At 43.4% G+C, this 20,815-nt stretch overlaps 15 non-coding genes and 2 pseudogenes across 15 annotated transcripts; all 17 read right to left on the bottom strand.

The window, feature by feature from the left end:
- Window positions 1–960: 960 nt before the first annotated feature.
- On the bottom strand, window positions 961–1,079 carry LOC136741323 (5S ribosomal RNA). Its single transcript, XR_010814021.1, has one exon. It is a non-coding gene; the product is annotated as a 5S ribosomal RNA (ribosomal RNA).
- A 1,056-nt stretch (window positions 1,080–2,135) lies between these two features.
- Window positions 2,136–2,254, bottom strand: LOC136741630 (5S ribosomal RNA). Its single transcript, XR_010814314.1, has one exon. It is a non-coding gene; the product is annotated as a 5S ribosomal RNA (ribosomal RNA).
- A 1,069-nt stretch (window positions 2,255–3,323) lies between these two features.
- LOC136741694 (5S ribosomal RNA) lies at window positions 3,324–3,441 on the bottom strand. The gene has a single exon (XR_010814374.1). It is a non-coding gene; the product is annotated as a 5S ribosomal RNA (ribosomal RNA).
- A 1,066-nt stretch (window positions 3,442–4,507) lies between these two features.
- Window positions 4,508–4,626, bottom strand: LOC136741489 (5S ribosomal RNA). Its single transcript, XR_010814179.1, has one exon. It is a non-coding gene; the product is annotated as a 5S ribosomal RNA (ribosomal RNA).
- A 1,055-nt stretch (window positions 4,627–5,681) lies between these two features.
- Window positions 5,682–5,800, bottom strand: LOC136741324 (5S ribosomal RNA). Its single transcript, XR_010814022.1, has one exon. It is a non-coding gene; the product is annotated as a 5S ribosomal RNA (ribosomal RNA).
- A 1,053-nt stretch (window positions 5,801–6,853) lies between these two features.
- Window positions 6,854–6,972, bottom strand: LOC136741325 (5S ribosomal RNA). The gene has a single exon (XR_010814023.1). It is a non-coding gene; the product is annotated as a 5S ribosomal RNA (ribosomal RNA).
- A 1,055-nt stretch (window positions 6,973–8,027) lies between these two features.
- On the bottom strand, window positions 8,028–8,146 carry LOC136741626 (5S ribosomal RNA). The gene has a single exon (XR_010814311.1). It is a non-coding gene; the product is annotated as a 5S ribosomal RNA (ribosomal RNA).
- A 1,066-nt stretch (window positions 8,147–9,212) lies between these two features.
- On the bottom strand, window positions 9,213–9,321 carry LOC136741745 (uncharacterized; annotated as a pseudogene).
- A 1,066-nt stretch (window positions 9,322–10,387) lies between these two features.
- LOC136741526 (5S ribosomal RNA) lies at window positions 10,388–10,506 on the bottom strand. The gene has a single exon (XR_010814215.1). It is a non-coding gene; the product is annotated as a 5S ribosomal RNA (ribosomal RNA).
- A 1,055-nt stretch (window positions 10,507–11,561) lies between these two features.
- LOC136741749 (uncharacterized) lies at window positions 11,562–11,670 on the bottom strand (annotated as a pseudogene).
- A 1,066-nt stretch (window positions 11,671–12,736) lies between these two features.
- Window positions 12,737–12,855, bottom strand: LOC136741417 (5S ribosomal RNA). The gene has a single exon (XR_010814110.1). It is a non-coding gene; the product is annotated as a 5S ribosomal RNA (ribosomal RNA).
- A 1,066-nt stretch (window positions 12,856–13,921) lies between these two features.
- Window positions 13,922–14,040, bottom strand: LOC136741326 (5S ribosomal RNA). The gene has a single exon (XR_010814024.1). It is a non-coding gene; the product is annotated as a 5S ribosomal RNA (ribosomal RNA).
- Window positions 14,041–15,095: 1,055 nt separating this feature from the next.
- On the bottom strand, window positions 15,096–15,214 carry LOC136741550 (5S ribosomal RNA). The gene has a single exon (XR_010814237.1). It is a non-coding gene; the product is annotated as a 5S ribosomal RNA (ribosomal RNA).
- A 1,055-nt stretch (window positions 15,215–16,269) lies between these two features.
- On the bottom strand, window positions 16,270–16,388 carry LOC136741327 (5S ribosomal RNA). Its single transcript, XR_010814025.1, has one exon. It is a non-coding gene; the product is annotated as a 5S ribosomal RNA (ribosomal RNA).
- A 1,054-nt stretch (window positions 16,389–17,442) lies between these two features.
- On the bottom strand, window positions 17,443–17,561 carry LOC136741610 (5S ribosomal RNA). The gene has a single exon (XR_010814295.1). It is a non-coding gene; the product is annotated as a 5S ribosomal RNA (ribosomal RNA).
- Window positions 17,562–18,616: 1,055 nt separating this feature from the next.
- LOC136741642 (5S ribosomal RNA) lies at window positions 18,617–18,735 on the bottom strand. The gene has a single exon (XR_010814326.1). It is a non-coding gene; the product is annotated as a 5S ribosomal RNA (ribosomal RNA).
- A 1,055-nt stretch (window positions 18,736–19,790) lies between these two features.
- LOC136741689 (5S ribosomal RNA) lies at window positions 19,791–19,909 on the bottom strand. Its single transcript, XR_010814369.1, has one exon. It is a non-coding gene; the product is annotated as a 5S ribosomal RNA (ribosomal RNA).
- Between the last annotated feature and the right edge of the window lie 906 nt (window positions 19,910–20,815).

The following is a 20,815-nucleotide window of genomic DNA, read 5'->3' on the forward strand; positions in this document are numbered from 1 at the left end:
CGGGACACACCAGCACGCTGCAGACAGTCCCTGCTAACACGAAACGTTGTGGCAACGTTGTGCGTTAGCTGGGGTGCCACACCAGACCGGAACTATATTTTACAAAACGAACACATTGTCTTGATAAAACAGCTGTAATTGAGTGCCTGACACGCCAGTCAAGCGCAATCTTGAGAAGGTGTGCATTTCAGTAAGGATTTCAATTGACATGCAGTATGAAACTGAAAGGAGGTTGCATCACTATGATGCATAACATTGCATGTATTGTATTTTCAAGTGTGTGCATTCATCCTGTTGTCATTTTGTTTTGAAAGCAGAAGAATCATTCAACAGGTTGCTGAGACAAATGTAAACCAGTAAAACATATGAAGAGAAACAAACCTTGAATATAAGTTCAGTTGTTTAAACATTTGACAAACTATGGTGAGGGGGTAAGAAAACACACAAATCCAGCAGCTCCTGTATTTCAATACACCAGAACCCAATATTATTGGCGAGTCAGGTAGTCCATCATCACAGTTCGAGGGCAGGCATCATTTCAGTAATTTCATCCCGTTGCATTCACATCCGTGCCTTGAATGAGATTGAATGTGATCTTTGCTCTCAAGTATGTTCCCAAGTTTTACACTTTCGTGCTTTGCATGAATGGGAATGGAACCGTGTGTGTTGAATGAAGCTCCTTGTGAGCACTGAACTTTGTCCGGTGGAGTTCCTTTTTGTGTTGCTGTAATTGTGTCATTTCTCGATGAGAAAGATTAGGCAACATTTAGTCACTTCTAGCCATGATGCTCAATTTATTTACGAATGTACCCTAGTTACTAGGGACCGTTTACGTTGGAGAACAAGATCTATTGTATGCCTGTGTATTTGGGGAAGTCAAATCTGAAATAATGATGAAATTGCGTGTATCCAAAGTTAAAACTCGTGATTTGTCGCCCTCTGGTGTGTAAAAGATGCAAAAGCTTACAGCACCTGGTATTCCCAGGCGGTCTCCCATCCAAGTACTGACCAGGCCCGAGCCTGCTTAGCTTCCGAGATCGGACGAGATCGGGCGTATTCAGGCTAGTATGGCCGTAAGCCAGGAATGCTGTCCCTGAAGCTCTACTTAAAGGGAAGGCAATATCCGTTTCTGCCGTACATACTTACAGTTGAACTGTCTCTCTACTCTAAAGCCCGGGACACACCAGCGCGCCGCAGACAGTCCCTGCTAATATGCCACGTTGTGGCAACGTTGTGCGTTAGCTGGGGTGCCACACCAGACCGGAACTATATTTTACAAAACGAACACATTTGTCTTGATAAAACAGCTGTAATTGAGTGCCTGACACGCCAGTCAAGCGAAATCTTGAGAAGGTGTGCATTTCAGTAAGGATTTCAATTGACATGCAGTATGAAACTGAAAGGAGGTTGCATCACTATGATGCAAAACATTGCATGTATTGTATTTTCAAGTGTGTGCATTCATCCTGTTGTCATTTTGTTTTGAAAGCAGAAGAATCATTCAACAGGTTGCTGAGACAAATGTAAACCAGTAAAACATATGAAGAGAAACAAACCTTGAATATAAGTTCAGTTGTTTAAACATTTGACAAACTATGGTGAGGGGGTAAGAAAACAAACAAATCCAGCAGCTCCTGTATTTCAATACACCAGAACCCAATATTATTGGCGTGTCGGGTAGTCCATCATCACAGTTCGAGGGCAGGCATCATTTCAGTAATTTCATCCCGTTGCATTCACATCCGTGCCGTGAATGAGATTGAATGTGATCTTTGCTCTCAAGTATGTTCCCAAGTTTTACACTTTCGTGCTTTGCATGAATGGGAATGGAACCGTGTGTGTTGAATGAGGCTCCTTGTGAGCACTGAACTTTGTCCGGTGGAGTTCCTTTTTGTGTTGCTGTAATTGTGTCATTTCTCGATGAGAAAGATTAGGCAACATTTAGTCACTTCTAGCCATGATGCTCAATTTATTTACGAATGTACCCTAGTTACTAGGGACCGTTTACGTTGGAGAACAAGATCTATTGTATGCCTGTGTATTTGGGGAAGTAAAATCTGAAATAATGATGAAATTGTGTGTATCCAAAGTTAAAACTCGTGATTTGTCGCCCTCTGGTGTGTAAAAGGTGCAAAAGCTTACAGCACCTGGTATTCCCAGGCGGTCTCCCATCCAAGTAATGACCAGGCCCAAGCCTGCTTGGCTTCCGAGATCGGACGAGATCGGGCGTATTCAGGCTAGTATGGCCGTAAGCCAGGGAGGCTGTCCCTGACGCTCTACTTAAAGGGAAGGCAATATCCGTTTCTGCCGGTCATACTTGCAGTTGAACTGTATCTCTACTCTAAAGCCCGGGACACACCAGCGCGCCGCAGCCAGTCCCTGCTAACACGCCACGTTGTGGCAACATTGTGGCAACGTTGTGCGTTAGCTGGGGTGCCACACCAGACCGGAACTATATATTACAAAACGAACACATTGTCTTGATAAAACAGCTGTAATTGAGTGCCTGACACGCCAGTCAAGCGCAATCTTGAGAAGGTGTGCATTTCAGTAAGGATTTCAATTGACATGCAGTATGAAACTGAAAGGAGGTTGCATCACTATGATGCATAACATTGCATGTATTGTATTTTCAAGTGTGTGCATTCATCCTGTTGTCATTTTGTTTTGAAAGCAGAAGAATCATTTTTGCTGAGGTTGCTGAGACAAATGTAAACCAGTAAAACATATGAAGAGAAACAAACCTTGAATATAAGTTCAGTTGTTTAAACATTTGACAAACTATGGTGAGGGGGTAAGAAAACACACAAATCCAGCAGCTCCTGTATTTCAATACACCAGAACCCAATATTATTGGCGAGTCGGGTAGTCCATCATCACAGTTCGAGGGCAGGCATCATTTCAGTAATTTCATCCCGTTGCATTCACATCCGTGCCTTGAATGAGATTGAATGTGATCTTTGCTCTCAAGTATGTTCCCAAGTTTTACACTTTCGTGCTTTGCATGAATGGGAATGGAACCGTGTGTGTTGAATGAGGCTCCTTGTGAGCACTGAACTTTGTCCGGTGGAGTTCCTTTTTGTGTTGCTGTAATTGTGTCATTTCTCGATGAGAAAGATTAGGCAACATTTAGTCACTTCTAGCCATGATGCTCAATTTATTTACGAATGTACCCTAGTTACTAGGGACCGTTTACGTTGGAGAACAAGATCTATTGTATGCCTGTGTATTTGGGGAAGTCAAATCTGAAATAATGATGAAATTGCGTGTATCCAAAGTTAAAAATCGTGATTTGTCGCCCTCTGGTGTGTAAAAGATGCAAAAGCTTGCAGCACCTGGTATTCCCAGGCGGTCTCCCATCCAAGTACTGACCAGGCCCGAGCCTGCTTAGCTTCCGAGATCGGACGAGATCGGGCGTATTCAGGCTAGTAGGCCGTAAGCCAGGGAGGCTGTCCCTGACGCTCTACTTAAAGGGAAGGCAATATCCGTTTCTGCCGTTCATACTTACAGTTGAACTGTCTCTCTACTCTAAAGCCCGGGACACACCAGCGCGCCGCAGACAGTCCCTGCTAACACGCCACGTTGTGGCAACATTGTGGCAACGTTGTGCGTTAGCTGGGGTGCCACACCAGACCGGAACTATATATTACAAAACGAACACATTGTCTTGATAAAACAGCTGTAATTGAGTGCCTGACACGCCAGTCAAGCGCAATCTTGAGAAGGTGTGCATTTCAGTAAGGATTTCAATTGACATGCAGTATGAAACTGAAAGGAGGTTGCATCACTATGATGCATAACATTGCATGTATTGTATTTTCAAGTGTGTGCATTCATCCTGTTGTCATTTTGTTTTGAAAGCAGAAGAATCATTCAACAGGTTGCTGAGACAAATGTAAACCAGTAAAACATATGAAGAGAAACAAACCTTGAATATAAGTTCAGTTGTTTAAACATTTGACAAACTATGGTGAGGGGGTAAGAAAACACACAAATCCAGCAGCTCCTGTATTTCAATACACCAGAACCCAATATTATTGGCGAGTCGGGTAGTCCATCATCACAGTTCGAGGGCAGGCATCATTTCAGTAATTTCATCCCGTTGCATTCACATCCGTGCCTTGAATGAGATTGAATGTGATCTTTGCTCTCAAGTATGTTCCCAAGTTTTACACTTTCGTGCTTTGCATGAATGGGAATGGAACCGTGTGTGTTGAATGAGGCTCCTTGTGAGCACTGAACTTTGTCCGGTGGAGTTCCTTTTTGTGTTGCTGTAATTGTGTCATTTCTCGATGAGAAAGATTAGGCAACATTTAGTCACTTCTAGCCATGATGCTCAATTTATTTACGAATGTACCCTAGTTACTAGGGACCGTTTACGTTGGAGAACAAGATCTATTGTATGCCTGTGTATTTGGGGAAGTAAAATCTGAAATAATGATGAAATTGCGTGTATCCAAAGTTAAAACTCGTGATTTGTCGCCCTCTGGTGTGTAAAAGATGCAAAAGCTTACAGCACCTGGTATTCCCAGGCGGTCTCCCATCCAAGTACTGACCAGGCCCGAGCCTGCTTGGCTTCCGAGATCGGACGAGATCGGGCGTATTCAGGCTAGTATGGCCGTAAGCCAGGGAGGCTGTCCTTGACCCTCTACTTAAAGGGAAGGCAATATCCGTTTCTGCCGCTCATACTTGCAGTTGAACTGTCTCTCTACTCTAAAGTCCGGGACACACCAGCACGCTGCAGACAGTCCCTGCTAACACGAAACGTTGTGGCAACGTTGTGCGTTAGCTGGGGTGCCACACCAGACCGGAACTATATTTTACAAAACGAACACATTGTCTTGATAAAACAGCTGTAATTGAGTGCCTGACACGCCAGTCAAGCGCAATCTTGAGAAGGTGTGCATTTCAGTAAGGATTTCAATTGACATGCAGTATGAAACTGAAAGGAGGTTGCATCACTATGATGCATAACATTGCATGTATTGTATTTTCAAGTGTGTGCATTCATCCTGTTGTCATTTTGTTTTGAAAGCAGAAGAATCATTCAACAGGTTGCTGAGACAAATGTAAACCAGTAAAACATATGAAGAGAAACAAACCTTGAATATAAGTTCAGTTGTTTAAACATTTGACAAACTATGGTGAGGGGGTAAGAAAACACACAAATCCAGCAGCTCCTGTATTTCAATACACCAGAACCCAATATTATTGGCGAGTCGGGTAGTCCATCATCACAGTTCGAGGGCAGGCATCATTTCAGTAATTTCATCCCGTTGCATTCACATCCGTGCCTTGAATGAGATTGAATGTGATCTTTGCTCTCAAGTATGTTCCCAAGTTTTACACTTTCGTGCTTTGCATGAATGGGAATGGAACCGTGTGTGTTGAATGAAGCTCCTTGTGAGCACTGAACTTTGTCCGGTGGAGTTCCTTTTTGTGTTGCTGTAATTGTGTCATTTCTCGATGAGAAAGATTAGGCAACATTTAGTCACTTCTAGCCATGATGCTCAATTTATTTACGAATGTACCCTAGTTACTAGGGACCGTTTACGTTGGAGAACAAGATCTATTCTATGCCTGTGTATTTGGGGAAGTCAAATCTGAAATAATGATGAAATTGCGTGTATCCAAAGTTAAAACTTGTGATTTGTCGCCCTCTGGTGTGTAAAAGATGCAAAAGCTTACAGCACCTGGTATTCCCAGGCGGTCTCCCATCCAAGTACTGACCAGGCCCGAGCCTGCTTAGCTTCCGAGATCGGACGAGATCGGGCGTATTCAGGCTAGTATGGCCGTAAGCCAGGGAGGCTGTCCCTGACGCTCTACTTAAAGGGAAGGCAATATCCGTTTCTGCCGTTCATACTTACAGTTGAACTGTCTCTCTACTCTAAAGCCCGGGACACACCAGCACGCCGCAGACAGTCCCTGCTAACACGCCACGTTGTGGCAACATTGTGGCAACGTTGTGCGTTAGCTGGGGTGCCACACCAGACCGGAACTATATATTACAAAACGAACACATTCTCTTGATAAAACAGCTGTAATTGAGTGCCTGACACGCCAGTCAAGCGCAATCTTGAGAAGGTGTGCATTTCAGTAAGGATTTCAATTGACATGCAGTATGAAACTGAAAGGAGGATGCATAACATTGCATGTATTGTATTTTCAAGTGTGTGCATTCATCCTGTTGTCATTTTGTTTTGAAAGCAGAAGAATCATTCAACAGGTTGCTGAGACAAATGTAAACCAGTAAAACATATGAAGAGAAACAAACCTTGAATATAAGTTCAGTTGTTTAAACATTTGACAAACTATGGTGAGGGGGTAAGAAAACACACAAATCCAGCAGCTCCTGTATTTCAATACACCAGAACCCAATATTATTGGCGAGTCGGGTAGTCCATCATCACAGTTCGAGGGCAGGCATCATTTCAGTAATTTCATCCCGTTGCATTCACATCCGTGCCTTGAATGAGATTGAATGTGATCTTTGCTCTCAAGTATTTTCCCAAGTTTTACACTTTCGTGCTTTGCATGAATGGGAATGGAACCGTGTGTGTTGAATTAGGCTCCTTGTGAGCACTGAACTTTGTCCGGTGGAGTTCCTTTTTGTGTTGCTGTAATTGTGTCATTTCTCGATGAGAAAGATTAGGCAACATTTAGTCACTTCTAGCCATGATGCTCAATTTATTTACGAATGTACACTAGTTACTAGGGATCGTTTACGTTGGAGAACAAGATCTATTGTATGCCTGTGTATTTGGGGAAGTCAAATCTGAAATAATGATGAAATTGCGTGTATCCAAAGTTAAAACTCGTGATTTGTCGCCCTCTGGTGTGTAAAAGATGCAAAAGCTTACAGCACCTGGTATTCCCAGGCGGTCTCCCATCCAAGTACTGACCAGGCCCGAGCCTGCTTAGCTTCCGAGATCGGACGAGATCGGGCGTATTCAGGCTAGTATGGCCGTAAGCCAGGGAGGCTGTCCCTGACGCTCTACTTAAAGGGAAGGCAATATCCGTTTCTTCCGCTCATACTTGCAATTGAACTGTCTCTCTACTCTAAAGTCCGGGACACACCAGCGCGCCGCAGACAGTCCCTGCTAACACGAAACGTTGTGGCAACGTTGTGCGTTAGCTGGGGTGCCACACCAGACCGGAACTATATATTACAAAACGAACACATTGTCTTGATAAAACAGCTGTAATTGAGTGCCTGACACGCCAGTCAAGCGCAATCTTGAGAAGGTGTGCATTTCAGTAAGGATTTCAATTGACATGCAGTATGAAACTGAAAGGAGGTTGCATCACTATGATGCATAACATTGCATGTATTGTATTTTCAAGTGTGTGCATTCATCCTGTTGTCATTTTGTTTTGAAAGCAGAAGAATCATTCAACAGGTTGCTGAGACAAATGTAAACCAGTAAAACATATGAAGAGAAACAAACCTTGAATATAAGTTCAGTTGTTTAAACATTTGACAAACTATGGTGAGGGGGTAAGAAAACACACAAATCCAGCAGCTCCTGTATTTCAATACACCAGAACCCAATATTATTGGCGAGTCGGGTAGTCCATCATCACAGTTCGAGGGCAGGCATCATTTCAGTAATTTCATCCCGTTGCATTCACATCCGTGCCTTGAATGAGATTGAATGTGATCTTTGCTCTCAAGTATGTTCCCAAGTTTTACACTTTCGTGATTTGCATGAATGGGAATGGAACCGTGTGTGTTGAATGAAGCTCCTTGTGAGCACTGAACATTGTCCGGTGGAGTTCCTTTTTGTGTTGCTGTAATTGTGTCATTTCTCGATGAGAAAGATTAGGCAACATTTAGTCACTTCTAGCCATGATGCTCAATTTATTTACGAATGTACCCTAGTTACTAGGGACCGTTTACGTTGGAGAACAAGATCTATTGTATGCCTGTGTATTTGGGGAAGTCAAATCTGAAATAATGATGAAATTGCGTGTATCCAAAGTTAAAACTCGTGATTTGTCGCCCTCTGGTGTGTAAAAGATGCAAAAGCTTACAGCACCTGGTATTCCCAGGCGCTCTCCCATCCAAGTACTGACCAGGCCCGAGCCTGCTTAGCTTCCGAGATCGGACGAGATCGGGCGTATTCAGGCTAGTATGGCCGTAAGCCAGGGAGGCTGTCCCTGACGCTCTACTTAAAGGGAAGGCAATATCCGTTTCTGCCGTTCATACTTGCAGTTGAACTGTCTCTCTACTCTAAAGCCCGGGACACACCAGCGCGCCGCAGACAGTCCCTGCTAACACGCCACGTTGTGGCAACATTGTGGCAACGTTGTGCGTTAGCTGGGGTGCCACACCAGACCGGAACTATATATTACAAAACGAACACATTCTCTTGATAAAACAGCTGTAATTGAGTGCCTGACACGCCAGTCAAGCGCAATCTTGAGAAGGTGTGCATTTCAGTAAGGATTTCAATTGACATGCAGTATGAAACTGAAAGGAGGTTGCATCACTATGATGCATAACATTGCATGTATTGTATTTTCAAGTGTGTGCATTCATCCTGTTGTCATTTTGTTTTGAAAGCAGAAGAATCATTCAACAGGTTGCTGAGACAAATGTAAACCAGTAAAACATATGAAGAGAAACAAACCTTGAATATAAGTTCAGTTGTTTAAACATTTGACAAACTATGGTGAGGGGGTAAGAAAACACACAAATCCAGCAGCTCCTGTATTTCAATACACCAGAACCCAATATTATTGGCGAGTCGGGTAGTCCATCATCACAGTTCGAGGGCAGGCATCATTTCAGTAATTTCATCCCGTTGCATTCACATCCGTGCCTTGAATGAGATTGAATGTGATCTTTGCTCTCAAGTATGTTCCCAAGTTTTACACTTTCGTGCTTTGCATGAATGGGAATGGAACCGTGTGTGTTGAATGAGGCTCCTTGTGAGCACTGAACTTTGTCCGGTGGAGTTCCTTTTTGTGTTGCTGTAATTGTGTCATTTCTCGATGAGAAAGATTAGGCAACATTTAGTCACTTCTAGCCATGATGCTCAATTTATTTACGAATGTACCCTAGTTACTAGGGACCGTTTACGTTGGAGAACAAGATCTATTGTATGCCTGTGTATTTGGGGAAGTCAAATCTGAAATAATGATGAAATTGCGTGTATCCAAAGTTAAAACTCGTGATTTGTCGCCCTCTGGTGTGTAAAAGATGCAAAAGCTTACAGCACCTGGTATTCCCAGGCGGTCTCCCATCCAAGTACTGACCAGGCCCGAGCCTGCATAGCTTCTGAGATCGGGCGTATTCAGGCTAGTATGGCCGTAAGCCAGGGAAGCTGTCCCTGACGCTCTACTTAAAGGGAAGGCAATATCCGTTTCTGCCGCTCATACTTGCAGTTGAACTGTCTCTCTACTCTAAAGCCCGGGACACACCAGCGCGCTGCAGCCAGTCCCTTCTTACATGCCACGTTGTGGCAACATTGTGGCAACGTTGTGCGTTAGCTGGGGTGCCACACCAGACCGGAACTATATATTACAAAACGAACACATTGTCTTGATAAAACAGCTGTAATTGCGTGCCTGACACGCCAGTCAAGCGCAATCTTGAGAAGGTGTGCATTTCAGTAAGGATTTCAATTGACATGCAGTATGAAACTGAAAGGAGGTTGCATCACTATGATGCATAACATTGCATGTATTGTATTTTCAAGTGTGTGCATTCATCCTGTTGTCATTTTGTTTTGAAAGCAGAAGAATCATTCAACAGGTTGCTGAGACAAATGTAAACCAGTAAAACATATGAAGAGAAACATACCTTGAATATAAGTTCAGTTGTTTAAACATTTGACAAACTATGGTGAGGGGGTAAGAAAACACACAAATCCAGCAGCTCCTGTATTTCAATACACCAGAACCCAATATTATTGGCGAGTCGGGTAGTCCATCATCACAGTTCGAGGGCAGGCATCATTTCAGTAATTTCATCCCGTTGCATTCACATCCGTGCCTTGAATGAGATTGAATGTGATCTTTGCTCTCAAGTATGTTCCCAAGTTTTACACTTTCGTGCTTTGCATGAATGGGAATGGAACCGTGTGTGTTGAATGAGGCTCCTTGTGAGCACTGAACTTTGTCCGGTGGAGTTCCTTTTTGTGTTGCTGTAATTGTGTCATTTCTCGATGAGAAAGATTAGGCAACATTTAGTCACTTCTAGCCATGATGCTCAATTTATTTACGAATGTACCCTAGTTACTAGGGACCGTTTACGTTGGAGAACAAGATCTATTGTATGCCTGTGTATTTGGGGAAGTCAAATCTGAAATAATGATGAAATTGCGTGTATCCAAAGTTAAAACTCGTGATTTGTCGCCCTCTGGTGTGTAAAAGATGCAAAAGCTTACAGCACCTGGTATTCCCAGGCGGTCTCCCATCCAAGTACTGACCAGGCCCGAGCCTGCTTAGCTTCCGAGATCGGACGAAATCGGGCGTATTCAGGCTAGTATGGCCGTAAGCCAGGGAAGCTGTCCCTGACGCTCTACTTAAAGGGAAGGCAATATCCGTTTCTGCCGCTCATACTTGCAGTTGAACTGTCTCTCTACTCTAAAGTCCGGGACACACCAGCGCGCCGCAGACAGTCCCTGCTAACACGAAACGTTGTGGCAACGTTGTGCGTTAGCTGGGGTGCCACACCAGACCGGAACTATATTTTACAAAACGAACACATTGTCTTGATAATACAGCTGTAATTGAGTGCCTGACATGCCAGTCAAGCGCAATCTTGAGAAGGTGTGCATTTCAGTAAGGATTTCAATTGACATGCAGTATGAAACTGAAAGGAGGTTGCATCACTATGATGCATAACATTGCATGTATTGTATTTTCAAGTGTGTGCATTCATCCTGTTGTCATTTTGTTTTGAAAGCAGAAGAATCATTCAACAGGTTGCTGAGACAAATGTAAACCAGTAAAACATATGAAGAGAAACAAACCTTGAATATAAGTTCAGTTGTTTAAACATTTGACAAACTATGGTGAGGGGGTAAGAAAACACACAAATCCAGCAGCTCCTGTATTTCAATACACCAGAACCCAATATTATTGGCGAGTCGGGTAGTCCATCATCACAGTTCGAGGGCAGGCATCATTTCAGTAATTTCATCCCGTTGCATTCACATCCGTGCCTTGAATGAGATTGAATGTGATCTTTGCTCTCAAGTATGTTCCCAAGTTTTACACTTTCGTGCTTTGCATGAATGGGAATGGAACCGTGTGTGTTGAATGAGGCTCCTTGTGAGCACTGAACTTTGTCCGGTGGAGTTCCTTTTTGTGTTGCTGTAATTGTGTCATTTCTCGATGAGAAAGATTAGGCAACATTTAGTCACTTCTAGCCATGATGCTCAATTTATTTACAAATGTACACTAGTTACTAGGGACCGTTTACGTTGGAGAACAAGATCTATTGTATGCCTGTGTATTTGGGGAAGTCAAATCTGAAATAATGATGAAATTGCGTGTATCCAAAGTTAAAACTCGTGATTTGTCGCCCTTTGGTGTGTAAAAGATGCAAAAGCTTACAGCACCTGGTATTCCCAGGCTGTCTCCCATCCAAGTACTGACCAGGCACGAGCCTGCTTAGCTTCCGAGATCGGGCGTATTCAGGGTAGTATGGCCGTAAGCCAGGAAGGCTGTCCCTGACGCTCTACTTAAAGGGACGGCAATATCCGTTTCTGCCGCTCATACTTGCAGTTGAACTGTCTCTCTACTCTAAAGCCCGGGACACACCAGCGCGCTGCAGCCAGTCCCTGCTTACATGCCACATTGTGGCAACATTGTGGCAACGTTGTGCGTTAGCTGGGGTGCCACACCAGACCGGAACTATATATTACAAAACGAACACATTGTCTTGATAAAACAGCTGTAATTGCGTGCCTGACACGCCAGTCAAGCGCAATCTTGAGAAGGTGTGCATTTCAGTAAGGATTTCAATTGACATGCAGTATGAAACTGAAAGGAGGTTGCATCACTATGATGCATAACATTGCATGTATTGTATTTTCAAGTGTGTGCATTCATCCTGTTGTCATTTTGTTTTGAAAGCAGAAGAATCATTCAACAGGTTGCTGAGACAAATGTAAACCAGTAAAACATATGAAGAGAAACATACCTTGAATATAAGTTCAGTTGTTTAAACATTTGACAAACTATGGTGAGGGGGTAAGAAAACACACAAATCCAGCAGCTCCTGTATTTCAATACACCAGAACCCAATATTATTGGCGAGTCGGGTAGTCCATCATCACAGTTCGAGGGCAGGCATCATTTCAGTAATTTCATCCCGTTGCATTCACATCCGTGCCTTGAATGAGATTGAATGTGATCTTTGCTCTCAAGTATGTTCCCAAGTTTTACACTTTCGTGCTTTGCATGAATGGGAATGGAACCGTGTGTGTTGAATGAGGCTCCTTGTGAGCACTGAACTTTGTCCGGTGGAGTTCCTTTTTGTGTTGCTGTAATTGTGTCATTTCTCGATGAGAAAGATTAGGCAACATTTAGTCACTTCTAGCCATGATGCTCAATTTATTTACGAATGTACCCTAGTTACTAGGGACCGTTTACGTTGGAGAACAAGATCTATTGTATGCCTGTGTATTTGGGGAAGTCAAATCTGAAATAATGATGAAATTGCGTGTATCCAAAGTTAAAACTCGTGATTTGTCGCCCTCTGGTGTGTAAAAGATGCAAAAGCTTACAGCACCAGGTATTCCCAGGCGGTCTCCCATCCAAGTACTGACCAGGCCCGAGCCTGCTTAGCTTCCGAGATCGGACGAGATCGGGCGTATTCAGGCTAGTATGGCCGTAAGCCAGTGAGGCTGTCCCTGACGCTCTACTTAAAGGGAAGGCAATATCCGTTTCTGCCGTTCATACTTACAGTTGAACTGTCTCTCTACTCTAAAGCCCGGGACACACCAGCGCGCCGCAGACAGTCCCTGCTAACACGCCACGTTGTGGCAACATTGTGGCAACGTTGTGCGTTAGCTGGGGTGCCACACCAGACCGGAACTATATATTACAAAACGAACACATTGTCTTGATAAAACAGCTGTAATTGAGTGCCTGACACGCCCGTCAAGCGCAATCTTGAGAAGGTGTGCATTTCAGTAAGGATTTCAATTGACATGCAGTATGAAACTGAAAGGAGGTTGCATCACTATGATGCATAACATTGCATGTATTGTATTTTCAAGTGTGTGCATTCATCCTGTTGTCATTTTGTTTTGAAAGCAGAAGAATCATTCAACAGGTTGCTGAGACAAATGTAAACCAGTAAAACATATGAAGAGAAACAAACCTTGAATATAAGTTCAGTTGTTTAAACATTTGACAAACTATGGTGAGGGGGTAAGAAAACACACAAATCCAGCAGCTCCTGTATTTCAATACACCAGAACCCAATATTATTGGCGAGTCGGGTAGTCCATCATCACAGTTCGAGGGCAGGCATCATTTCAGTAATTTCATCCCGTTGCATTCACATCCGTGCCTTGAATGAGATTGAATGTGATCTTTGCTCTCAAGTATGTTCCCAAGTTTTACACTTTCGTGCTTTGCATGAATGGGAATGGAACCGTGTGTGTTGAATGAGGCTCCTTGTGAGCACTGAACTTTGTCCGGTGGAGTTCCTTTTTGTGTTGCTGTAATTGTGTCATTTCTCGATGAGAAAGATTAGGCAACATTTAGTCACTTCTAGCCATGATGCTCAATTTATTTACGAATGTACCCTAGTTACTAGGGACCGTTTACGTTGGAGAACAAGATCTATTGTATGCCTGTGTATTTGGGGAAGTCAAATCTGAAATAATGATGAAATTGCGTGTATCCAAAGTTAAAACTCGTGATTTGTCGCCCTCTGGTGTGTAAAAGATGCAAAAGCTTACAGCACCTGGTATTCCCAGGCGGTCTCCCATCCAAGTACTGACCAGGCCCGAGCCTGCTTAGCTTCCGAGATCGGACGAGATCGGGCGTATTCAGGCTAGTATGGCCGTAAGCCGGGGAAGCTGTCCCTGACGCTCTACTTAAAGGGAAGGCAATATCCGTTTCTGCCGCTCATACTTGCAGTTGAACTGTCTCTCTACTCTAAAGTCCGGGACACACCAGCGCGCCGCAGACAGTCCCTGCTAACACGAAACGTTGTGGCAACGTTGTGCGTTAGCTGGGGTGCCACACCAGACCGGAACTATATTTTACAAAACGAACACATTGTCTTGATAAAACAGCTGTAATTGAGTGCCTGACACGCCAGTCAAGCGCAATCTTGAGAAGGTGTGCATTTCAGTAAGGATTTCAATTGACATGCAGTATGAAACTGAAAGGAGGTTGCATCACTATGATGCATAACATTGCATGTATTGTATTTTCAAGTGTGTGCATTCATCCTGTTGTCATTTTGTTTTGAAAGCAGAAGAATCATTCAACAGGTTGCTGAGACAAATGTAAACCAGTAAAACATATGAAGAGAAACAAACCTTGAATATAAGTTCAGTTGTTTAAACATTTGACAAACTATGGTGAGGGGGTAAGAAAACACACAAATCCAGCAGCTCCTGTATTTCAATACACCAGAACCCAATATTATTGGCGAGTCGGGTAGTCCATCATCACAGTTCGAGGGCAGGCATCATTTCAGTAATTTCATCCCGTTGCATTCACATCCGTGCCTTGAATGAGATTGAATGTGATCTTTGCTCTCAAGTATGTTCCCAAGTTTTACACTTTCGTGCTTTGCATGAATGGGAATGGAACCGTGTGTGTTGAATGAGGCTCCTTGTGAGCACTGAACTTTGTCCGGTGGAGTTCCTTTTTGTGTTGCTGTAATTGTGTCATTTCTCGATGAGAAAGATTAGGCAACATTTAGTCACTTCTAGCCATGATGCTCAATTTATTTACGAATGTACCCTAGTTACTAGGGACCGTTTACATTGGAGAACAAGATCTATTGTATGCCTGTGTATTTGGGGAAGTCAAATCTGAAATAATGATGAAATTGCGTGTATCCAAAGTTAAAACTCGTGATTTGTCGCCCTCTGGTGTGTAAAAGATGCAAAAGCTTACAGCACCTGGTATTCCCAGGCGGTCTCCCATCCAAGTACTGACCAGGCCGGAGCCTGCTTAGCTTCCGAGATCGGACGAGATCGGGCGTATTCAGGCTAGTATGGCCGTAAGCCGGAGAGGCTGTCCCTGATGCTCTACTTAAAGGGAAGGCAATATCCGTTTCTGCCGCTCATACTTGCAGTTGAACTGTCTCTCTACTCTAAAGTCCGGGACACACCAGCGCGCCGCAGACAGTCCCTGCTAACACGAAACGTTGTGGCAACGTTGTGCGTTAACTGGGGTGCCACACCAGACCGGAACTATATTTTACAAAACGAACACATTGTCTTGATAATACAGCTGTAATTGAGTGCCTGACACGCCAGTCAAGCGCAATCTTGAGAAGGTGTGCATTTCAGTAAGGATTTCAATTGACATGCAGTATGAAACTGAAAGGAGGTTGCATCACTATGATGCATAACATTGCATGTATTGTATTTTCAAGTGTGTGCATTCATCCTGTTGTCATTTTGTTTTGAAAGCAGAAGAATCATTCAACAGGTTGCTGAGACAAATGTAAACCAGTAAAACATATGAAGAGAAACAAACCTTGAATATAAGTTCAGTTGTTTAAACATTTGACAAACTATGGTGAGGGGGTAAGAAAACACACAAATCCAGCAGCTCCTGTATTTCAATACACCAGAACCCAATATTATTGGCGAGTCGGGTAGTCCATCATAACAGTTCGAGGGCAGGCATCATTTCAGTAATTTCATCCCGTTGCATTCACATCCGTGCCTTGAATGAGATTGAATGTGATCTTTGCTCTCAAGTATGTTCCCAAGTTTTACACTTTCGTGCTTTGCATGAATGGGAATGGAACCGTGTGTGTTGAATGAGGCTCCTTGTGAGCACTGAACTTTGTCCGGTGGAGTTCCTTTTTGTGTTGCTGTAATTGTGTCATTTCTCGATGAGAAAGATTAGGCAACATTTAGTCACTTCTAGCCATGATGCTCAATTTATTTACGAATGTACCCTAGTTACTAGGGACCGTTTACGTTGGAGAACAAGATCTATTGTATGCCTGTGTATTTGGGGAAGTCAAATCTGAAATAATGATGAAATTGCGTGTATCCAAAGTTAAAACTCGTGATTTGTCGCCCTCTGGTGTGTAAAAGATGCAAAAGCTTACAGCACCTGGTATTCCCAGGCGGTCTCCCATCCAAGTACTGACCAGGCCCGAGCCTGCTTAGCTTCCGAGATCGGACGAGATCGGGCGTATTCAGGCTAGTATGGCCGTAAGCCGGGGAAGCTGTCCCTGACGCTCTACTTAAAGGGAAGGCAATATCCGTTTCTGCCGCTCATACTTGCAGTTGAACTGTCTCTCTACTCTAAAGTCCGGGACACACCAGCGCGCCGCAGACAGTCCCTGCTAACACGAAACGTTGTGGCAACGTTGTGCGTTAGCTGGGGTGCCACACCAGACCGGAACTATATTTTACAAAACGAACACATTGTCTTGATAAAACAGCTGTAATTGAGTGCCTGACACGCCAGTCAAGCGCAATCTTGAGAAGGTGTGCATTTCAGTAAGGATTTCAATTGACATGCAGTATGAAACTGAAAGGAGGTTGCATCACTATGATGCATAACATTGCATGTATTGTATTTTCAAGTGTGTGCATTCATCCTGTTGTCATTTTGTTTTGAAAGCAGAAGAATCATTCAACAGGTTGATGAGACAAATGTAAACCAGTAAAACATATGAAGAGAAACAAACCTTGAATATAAGTTCAGTTGTATAAACATTTGACAAACTATGGTGAGGGGGTAAGAAAACACACAAATCCAGCAGCTCCTGTATTTCAATACACCAGAACCCAATATTATTGGCGAGTCGGGTAGTCCATCATCACAGTTCGAGGGCAGGCATCATTTCAGTAATTTCATCCCGTTGCATTCACATCCGTGCCTTGAATGAGATTGAATGTGATCTTTGCTCTCAAGTATGTTCCCAAGTTTTACACTTTCGTGCTTTGCATGAATGGGAATGGAACCGTGTGTGTTGAATGAGGCTCCTTGTGAGCACTGAACTTTGTCCGGTGGAGTTCCTTTCTGTGTTGCTGTAATTGTGTCATTTCTCGATGAGAAAGATTAGGCAACATTTAGTCACTTCTAGCCATGATGCTCAATTTATTTACGAATGTACCCTAGTTACTAGGGACCGTTTACGTTGGAGAACAAGATCTATTGTATGCCTGTGTATTTGGGGAAGTCAAATCTGAAATAATGATGAAATTGCGTGTATCCAAAGTTAAAACTCGTGATTTGTTGCCCTCTGGTGTGTAAAAGATGCAAAACTTACAGCACCTGGTATTCCCAGGCGGTCTCCCATCCAAGTACTGACCAGGCCCGAGCCTGCTTAGCTTCCAAGATCGGACGAGATCGGGCGTATTCAGGCTAGTATGGCCGTAAGCCAGGGAAGCTGTCCCTGACGCTCTACTTAAAGGGAAGGCAATATCCGTTTCTGTCGCTCATACTTGCTGTTGAACTGTCTCTCTACTCTAAAGTCCGGGACACACCAGCGCGCCGCAGACAGTCCCTGCTAACACGAAACGTTGTGGCAACGTTGTGCGTTAGCTGGGGTGCCACACCAGACCGGAACTATATTTTACAAAACGAACACATTGTCTTGATAATACAGCTGTAATTGAGTTCCTGACACGCCAGTAAAGCGCAATCTTGAGAAGGTGTGCATTTTAGTAAGGATTTCAATTGACATGCAGTATGAAACTGAAAGGAGGTTGCTTCACTATGATGCAAAACATTGCATGTATTGTATTTTCAAGTGTGTGCATTCATCCTGTTGTCATTTTGTTTTGAAAGCAGAAGAATCATTCAACAGGTTGCTGAGACAAATGTAAACCAGTAAAACATATGAAGAGAAACAAACCTTGAATATAAGTTCAGTTGTTTAAACATTTGACAAACTATGGTGAGGGGGTAAGAAAACACACAAATCCAGCAGCTCCTGTATTTCAATACACCAGAACCCAATATTATTGGCGAGTCGGGTAGTCCATCATCACAGTTCGAGGGCAGGCATCATTTCAGTAATTTCATCCCGTTGCATTCACATCCGTGCCTTGAATGAGATTGAATGTGATCTTTGCTCTCAAGTATGTTCCCAAGTTTTACACTTTCGTGCCTTGCATGAATGGGAATGGAACCGTGTGTGTTGAATGAGGCTCCTTGTGAGCACTGAACTTTGTCCGGTGGAGTTCCTTTTTGTGTTGCTGTAATTGTGTCATTTCTCGATGAGAAAGATTAGGCAACATTTAGTCACTTCTAGCCATGATGCTCAATTTATTTACGAATGTACCCTAGTTACTAGGGACCGTTTACGTTGGAGAACAAGATCTATTGTATGCCTGTGTATTTGGGGAAGTCAAATCTGAAATAATGATGAAATTGCGTGTATCCAAAGTTAAAACTCGTGATTTGTCGCCCTCTGGTGTGTAAAAGATGGAAAAGCTTACAGCACCTGGTATTCCCAGGCAGTCTCCCATCCAAGTACTGACCAGGCCGGAGCCTGCTTAGCTTCCGAGATCGGACGAGATCGGGCGTATTCAGGCTAGTATGGCCGTAAGCCAGGCAAGCTGTCCCTGATGCTCTACATAAAGGGAAGGCAATATCCGTTTCTGCCGCTCATACTTGCAGTTGAACTGTCTCTCTACTCTAAAGTCCGGGACACACCAGCGCGCCGCAGACAGTCCCTGCTAACACGAAACGTTGTGGCAACGTTGTGCGTTAGCTGGGGTGCCACTCCAGACCGGAACTATATTTTACAAAACGAACACATTGTCTTGATAAAACAGCTGTAATTGAGTGCCTGACACGCCTGTCAAGCGCAATCTTGAGAAGGTGTGCATCTCAGTAAGGATTTCAATTGACATGCAGTATGAAACTGAAAGGAGGTTGCATCACTATGATGCATAACATTGCATGTATTGTATTTTCAAGTGTGTGCATTCATCCTGTTGTCATTTTGTTTTGAAAGCAGAAGAATCATTCAACAGGTTGCTGAGACAAATGTAAACCAGTAAAACATATGAAGAGAATCAAACCTTGAATATAAGTTCAGTTGTTTAAACATTTGACAAACTATGGTGAGGGGGTAAGAAAACACACAAATCCAGCAGCTCCTGTATTTCAATACACCAGAACCCAATATTATTGGCGAGTCGGGTAGTCCATCATCACAGTTCGAGGGCAGGCATCATTTCAGTAATTTCATCCCGTTGCATTCACATCCGTGCCTTGAATGAGATTGAATGTGATCTTTGCTCTCAAGTATGTTCCCAAGTTTTACACTTTCGTGCTTTGCATGAATGGGAATGGAACCGTGTGTGTTGAATGAGGCTCCTTGTGAGCACTGAACTTTGTCCGGTGGAGTTCCTTTTTGTGTTGCTGTAATTGTGTCATTTCTCGATGAGAAAGATTAGGCAACATTTAGTCACTTCTAGCCATGATGCTCAATTTATTTACGAATGTACCCTAGTTACTAGGGACCGTTTACGTTGGAGAACAAGATCTATTGTATGCCTGTGTATTTGGGGAAGTCAAATCTGAAATAATGATGAAATTGCGTGTATCCAAAGTTAAAACTCGTGATTTGTCGCCCTCTGGTGTGTAAAAGATGCAAAAGCTTACAGCACCTGGTATTCCCAGGCGGTCTCCCATGCAAGTACTGACCAGGAACGAGCCTGCTTAGCTTCCGAGATCGGACGAGATCGGGCGTATTCAGGCTAGTATGGCCGTAAGCCAGGAAGGCTGTCCCTGACGCTCTACTTAAAGGGAAGGCAATATCCGTTTCTGCCGTTCATACTTACAGTTGAACTGTCTCTCTTCTCTAAAGCCTGGGACACACCAGCGCGCCGCAGACAGTCCCTGCTAACACGCCACGTTGTGGCAACATTGTGGCAACGTTGTGCGTTAGCTGGGGTGCCACACCAGACCGGAACTATATATTACAAAACGAACACATTGTCTTGATAAAACAGCTGTAATTGAGTGCCTGACACGCCAGTCAAGCGCAATCTTGAGAAGGTGTGCATTTCAGTAAGGATTTCAATTGACATGCAGTATGAAACTGAAAGGAGGTTGCATCACTATGATGCATAACATTGCATGTATTGTATTTTCAAGTGTGTGCATTCATCCTGTTGTCATTTTGTTTTGAAAGCAGAAGAATCATTCAACAGGTTGCTGAGACAAATGTAAACCAGTAAAACATATGAAGAGAATCAAACCTTGAATATAAGTTCAGTTGTTTAAACATTTGACAAACTATGGTGAGGGGGTAAGAAAACACACAAATCCAGCAGCTCCTGTATTTCAATACACCAGAACCCAATATTATTGGCGAGTCGGGTAGTCCATCATCACAGTTCGAGGGCAGGCATCATTTCAGTAATTTCATCCCGTTGCATTCACATCCGTGCCTTGAATGAGATTGAATGTGATCTTTGCTCTCAAGTATGTTCCCAAGTTTTACACTTTCGTGCTTTGCATGAATGGGAATGGAACCGTGTGTGTTGAATGAGGCTCCTTGTGAGCACTGAACTTTGTCCGGTGGAGTTCCTTTTTGTGTTGCTGTAATTGTGTCATTTCTCGATGAGAAAGATTAGGCAACATTTAGTCACTTCTAGCCATGATGCTCAATTTATTT

The sequence above is a fragment of the Amia ocellicauda genome, unplaced genomic scaffold (assembly GCF_036373705.1).
Source record: "Amia ocellicauda isolate fAmiCal2 unplaced genomic scaffold, fAmiCal2.hap1 HAP1_SCAFFOLD_68, whole genome shotgun sequence".
In the NCBI taxonomy this organism is placed as follows: Eukaryota; Metazoa; Chordata; class Actinopteri; order Amiiformes; family Amiidae; genus Amia; species Amia ocellicauda.